At 41.4% G+C, this 6,369-nt stretch overlaps 1 pseudogene across 1 annotated transcript in view; it reads left to right on the top strand.

Annotated features, from left to right (window-relative positions):
- The first annotated feature begins 205 nt into the window (after positions 1-205).
- The window catches only part of LOC310820243 (cytochrome P450 3A27-like), an 83,257-nt pseudogene continuing 77,093 nt past the window's right edge, over positions 206-6,369 (top strand). The window contains exons 1-2 of the transcript in view: positions 206-217; positions 2,544-2,599. The product of the transcript in view is annotated as a cytochrome P450 3A27-like (transcript). The remainder of the gene's footprint in view (positions 218-2,543; positions 2,600-6,369) is intronic.

Genomic DNA, 6,369 nt, shown 5'->3' with positions numbered 1-6,369 from the left:
TTAGCATTTAGCATTTCCTGTGTCCAGGCGTTCTATTCACTTCTAATAGGTCAAATGAAGGTACACTTGCCTCATAAGGCTCATTCTTGTTTCATTTGTCCTATTAGCTCCTACTGACCTCACTTTACACAGACACAGAGGAGGAGAGACTCAGACTCATTAGAAGTTTATTACTGGATCAGTTTACAAAACAAAGCAAAACAGCATGGACCGTACAGTACAGCAGAGCTTGGAGTACCAGACATGAACACACACCTCACATGCACACACACATCGGAGCTGTCACAGTGGTATACCTTGGATCACACACAGACACACACACACACACACACACACACACACACACACACACACACACACACACACACACACACACACACACACACACAAACACTCACTCTCTCTCAGGGCTGCATGCGGATAGCTCCATCCAGTTTGTTGACCTCTCCATTGATCATGGGGTTCTCAACCAGTGATGTCACCAGGTGGGCAAACTCTACAGGGTCTCCCAGGCGCGAGGGGAAGAGCACTTGGCGGGCCAGGAATGAACGCACCTTCTCAGGTTAACCCGCCAGGAGAGGAGTGGAGAACAGACCTAAGGAGAGGGAGAGAGAGGTTGTCTGATATGGAGAGGAAGGGGGGGGGGGGGAGGAGTGTGTGAAAGAGTGCGTATGTATGTGTGTGTGTTTACTGACTGGGTGCGATGGTGACCACACGGATGTCCATGGGTGCCAGGTCTTGGGCGATGGGTAGAGTCATCCCAACAATACCCCCCTTAGAGGCTGAATACGCAGCCTGACCCACCTACAGAGAGAGAGAGTGAGAGGGAAGGAAGGGGCTGTTGAGACAGTGTTTGTGTGTGTGTGTGTGTGTGTGTGTATGTGTGTGTGTGTGTGTGTGTGTGTGCGTGCGTGCGTGCGTGCATGGTGCAATGGAGGTCTTGGCGATCTGTTGGTTCTTGTGTGTGATTGGCTGACGGTACTGCAGCATGTTGACCTCTTCCTCACTGCAGGGTCTACTACAGTTGGAGCAGTCAGAGAGCACAGCCTGGGCCCCTGCAACCAAACATACACCCTGGTTTGGACAAAGGATCCCAATGTCAAGATAATATTGCTGTAGGGAGGCTAGTCTATGACACAATACCATGTGGAAATGTCAATGATTTTCTAAAGATGAGTGGATAGTGGATAGTGGATAGTGGATAGTGCCTGGTGGGGTTGCAGACTTCAGGCAGATTGTTGACCTAATACGAAACATTATTACTTTATTTGGACATTATATGATACTTTTGAAGCCCTGAAATAGTGGGAGTATGTTTACAAATGTTTTTTTAAAAACCCATTGAATTAAAGTTGAGAATCTCTACTTTGACCCCATAATAATTGTTTGATTTCAAATCCAAGTGTAGAGCTAAAAGAACAGAAAATGCTTCCTCTTTCCAATACTTATGAAGAGCACTGTATTCATGTTAATCAGTTGCTTCATTACTGTAATATGTGATGTGTTTTGAACTAGTATTTTGAAATACTGTTTTTAGGAGCCAATGATATAAAACAAGTGCATACATGTAAAGAACATAACACATTTTTAGAGGAGTTAAAATATGTAAAATTCAGTATTACTCGAAAGAAAATATTTGCCCAAAAATATTTGCCCCATAGTCCTTCTTGAATCAATGGGTCTGCAAACTGTTAAAACCCGATAGGGATCAAACAGGCAGCAACTATTAGCAGGATGTTAAGATAAAGGCCGACAATAACATCACTGAGTTTTGCCCTCTGCGCAGGGATCCCCTTTCAATCATTCACTAGCCATGGCTTCAACTTCACCTCTCACATACTCTTTCGCCTGTGTTTCATGATCTGAAACACAGGTGTCATGACGGGATAAAATAATCACTTCAGCAGACGTGTCCGGGGTTACTCAGAAGAAGCGATTGAACCTGTAAAGATGGGTTACCTTCCGTACTTCTCCACCGAGACATGGACTCTCCTTGCCTTACTCATCTCTCTGATCGTAGTGTAAGAAGTTTTAATAAAAAATATTATTTGTTAGTTAGTTAGTTGTGATAATACATACAAATGATAGTATTGATAATTACAGTTATCTAACAGTTTCAATGATACCTATGACTTGATCGTTTTGCTTTTGTTTCAAGTCAGATTGTTGATTTATATTTGTTCTGACCAGGTATGGATACTGGCCATATGGAATATAAAAAAAACTAGGCATTCCTGGACCTAAACCCATCCCTTTCCTCGGGACGATAATGGGATATAAGAAGGTTTGTAGAGATTAAGCCCATAAACAACAACATTGTAGACTCATCCATGATGTGTGTTGTTGTGGTGAAAGCCATGGGAGCTGAATATGAATTGTTTTACCCAGAAAAATGGGCAATAAAGCTTTTGAACGAAAACGAAAAGAGAGGAGTGAGAGCCGGTCTGTAGTGGAAAAGGGCCATCATAAACTAAGCCACAGTTCAGGTTTATGACAAGCATTTATGAACTGGCTATTTTTTTGTTTTGTTTTTTTGTTCCCAGGGTGGTTTCACCAATTTTGACACAGAGAGCTTCCAGAAATATGGGAAACTGTGGGGGTGAGTCTGCTAAACTGATCCTGGTTATTGTTAACTATGATGGATATATATATCTCTCAGTGTCTACAGTATACACTCTTAAACCAGGCGGACACCGTGCGATTTTCACAAACACAGACGATCCAACCGACGAAATGGTCTCATACACCAAGACAAATGATCTGTCTTCATGCAAGTACACTGCCCAAGCAACAATTTCATGCTTCCACATTAATAATTTGAATCTGTTATTGAGCGATTTAAGTTTTAAGCTTTTAAGTATTCTGTAGTATGGTCCCAAACACAACTTGTGCGTTGCCAATGTTTGACAACATCCTGGATTCTCATTGGTTGAGGCTCCTATATTGCCTCTGAGCACGTCTCAAACTGCATGAATAAAGAGGAGCCACGACATGTCAGAATTCAAATCGGAAGTGATTGTGTCTTCCCTCCATGTCATTGAAAGGGCAAAAATGTAATTAAAAAAATAAAGAAAAAAAGGGTTCTAAAAGGATTCTTTGGTTGAATAACTCTTATGGGTTCCATTTGCAGTGCCCTGCGTAAGTAATGGGCCAAGCATTTTTTCTTCTTTTGCATTATGCAAATGTCCAAATTAAGCACTCATGTTCAGTATTTGGTCCCCAATGCTTTGTATGCAAAAGTACAAAAGTCTGTGACCCATTGACCCAACCAGACGCTGGGTATCTTCTCTGGTAATGCTCTGCCAGACCTATATTGCAGCGATTGTTGTTTGTTTTTTTAGGATGTTTTGCCCTCCTCTTCAGCAAATTAAATGCATGTTCTATAGGATTCTATAGGATTCTCTTTTTGGCCCTGAATAATTTCCTAGTTGCTATGGCAGTATGTTTTGGGTCATTGTCCTGCTGTATGGTGAAATGCCGTCCAATGAGTTTGGAGCAATTAACTTGTACTTGGACTGACAAGATGTTTCTGAACACTTCTGAATTCATCCTCATCAAAGGAGACAAGTGAGCCAGTTACAGTGGAAGCCATACATGCCCAAGCCATAACACCCCCTCCCCCATATTTCACAGATGTGCTGTGGATATTGGGCAGTTCCTTTTTTTCTCCACACTTTACACTTGCCATCACTCTGGTACATGTTTTTCCAGAACTCTGCAGGCTCTTTTAGGTACTTTTTAGCAAACCGTAACCTGGCCAGCCTGTTTTTGTGGCTAAGTAGTGGTTTGCACCTTGCAGTGTAGCCTCTGTAGTTCTGCTGGTGAAGTCTTCTGCGGATGGTAGTCTCTGACTCTTTGACGCCTACCTCCTGGAGAGTGTTCCTAATCTATGGGGCAGTTTTTTTTTTTTTTTTTTTTTTATTATGGTGAGCATTTTTTGGTTATCCACTGGAAGTCTTCCTTGACATTTGCGATTTCTTAGCTCACCAGTGCTTTCTTTCCTTTTAATGAAGTTCCAAACTGTTGATTTTGGTAGGTTTAAGGTTTTGGCTATGTTTCATTTTTTTCTGATATTTCAGCATCATAATGGCTTCCCTGACTTTCAATAACATCTCTTTGGTCCTCATGTTGACAAGACACCAATAGCAGACTGCACAAATTATGTGATGGAACACACCTGACGAACACACCTGTCAAGCCAATTGTCCCATCACTTTAGTGTAGCCTGAAATAGGGGGATTATGCATAAAAATGTTGTAATTTCTGAATGATAAACCAATATGTACATTATATAAAAAATAAAAATCTCTACGTTTTTATTTCAAATCCAAACAGAAGAAAAAATGCTTCACTGTCCCATTACTTTCGCACGGTACTGTATAACCTTCTGTGGAAAAGGGTTCTACATGGAACCCAAAAGGTTTCTTCAAAGGGAGAGTGGAAGAAGAACCCTTTTTGGTTCTAGGTAGCACTTTTTTTCTAAGAGTGCAGGATCTGTGATGGGTCTGTCTGTCTCTATCTACGGTATATTCGCTTGAATGCCACAGCCTATTTGAGTATTGTTGCTGACCATGTGCATCCCTTCATGGCCACAATTGACCCATCTTCTAATGGCTACTTCCAGCATGATAATGCACCATGTCACAAAGCAAAAGTTGTCTTAAACTGGTTTCATGAACATGACAATGAGTTCAGTGTTCTTCAGTGGCCTTCCCAGGATCTGAATCCAATAGAACACCTTTGGGATGTGGTAGAACGGGAGATTCACATCTTGAAAGTGAACCTGAAAAATCTGCAGGAATTGAGTGATGCAATCATGTCATCATGGACCAGAATCTCAAAGGAATGTTTCCAACATCTTGTGGAATCAATGCCACGAAGAATTGAGGCTATCTTTGTTTTTGCTGGTCTGTAGGATCTATGATGGCCGTCAGCCCATCCTGTGTATCATGGACACAGCCATGATCAAAACCATCCTCATCAAGGAATGCAACTCCCTTTTCACTAACAGGAGGGTAATACGCTGAATTGAAGTTGTTGTATGGGGAAAAAAACATAAGGACTCCTTAAATAGATAATATCATTGTTATTATAGCATTATTAATAGTAGGTTAATCTTGCAGTATATAATTATTATTATTTTTCTAGAATATCTATCTCAACGGGCCTCTGTATGACGCCGTGTTTATCGCTGAGGATGATGCATGGAGACGGATCCGCAGTGTCCTGTCTCCCTCCTTCACCAGTGGGCGGATCAAAGAGGTACAGTCCCATCTCTCCTCTCCTTCTTTCATTCATTCCTTTATACAACACAAATAAATGAATGACTAACAACTCTGATGCGCGCGCGTGTGTGTGTGTGTGTGTGTGTGTGTGTGTGTGTGTGTGTGTGTGTGTGTGTGAGAGTGTGTGTGTGATTTGTACTATGTGTATAGTGTGTATTCATTGTTGTTTGTTGTTGTGTGAAGCAGCAACTTTAATTAATTAATCCAAGACAAATTTTCATCCGGGACAATAAAGTATATTTGATCTTATCTTCGATAAGTTCAGTGGTCAGATGACAGAGTATAGAATAATAGTTCATCTTTGGAGTCACTTATTCTTTGACTATATACATAATGTATCCTGTATGGATGTATATTCTCAGGCTATATAAACATTAAAATAATTCCTGTTTCAAACATGATATTAATATATGTTTTGCACATATTAATCCACGTATCAATCATGATATTTTTCCATGTATCCTTCCCAACTCAGATGCTCAGGATCATGAAGCAGCACTCTGGTAACTTGGTCAGCAATCTGAAGAAGAATTAATTAATTTTGTGGTTGTGGTTCTGGTAGTCAGAGATTGTGTGGTTGTGTTCCAGGTTCTTTGGACCATACAGTATGGATGTGGTCGTCAGTACTTCATTCAGTGTCGACATCGACTCCCTCCACAACCCCTCCGACCCCTTTGTGACCAACATCAAGAAAATGCTCAAGTTTGACATCTTCAGCCCACTGTTCCTCACAGTCGGTACAACTGCCCCCATATAGCTTTCAGTCATTTTGTGCTTAATAAATGAAGCTATCGATTTCATTGATTAGACTGACATAAACCACACTGCCAATGGTTTGCGCTCTACTCATTTGACAAACACATGGGCCCTGTCCAGAACCAACCTCTAGTTCCTAAATGCTGGACACTTGGAGATCTGAGTGGATTGGATACAGAAGTGTCTAGGGATAGAGCCTAGGAGTTGTTTCTGGACAGGGCTGTGCATTGAATAGGATTGGAGTCACGTATCATGGTATTTCCTGTTCCTGTTTGTAACCGTGGCATTTCCTGTCCGTCCAGCATTCTTCCCCTTCATGGGTCCTGTT

This window comes from Argentina silus, assembly GCF_951799395.1.
Source record: "Argentina silus genome assembly, chromosome: 20".
NCBI lineage: Eukaryota > Metazoa > Chordata > Actinopteri > Argentiniformes > Argentinidae > Argentina > Argentina silus.
This window is presented reverse-complemented; position numbering and strand designations above follow the sequence as displayed.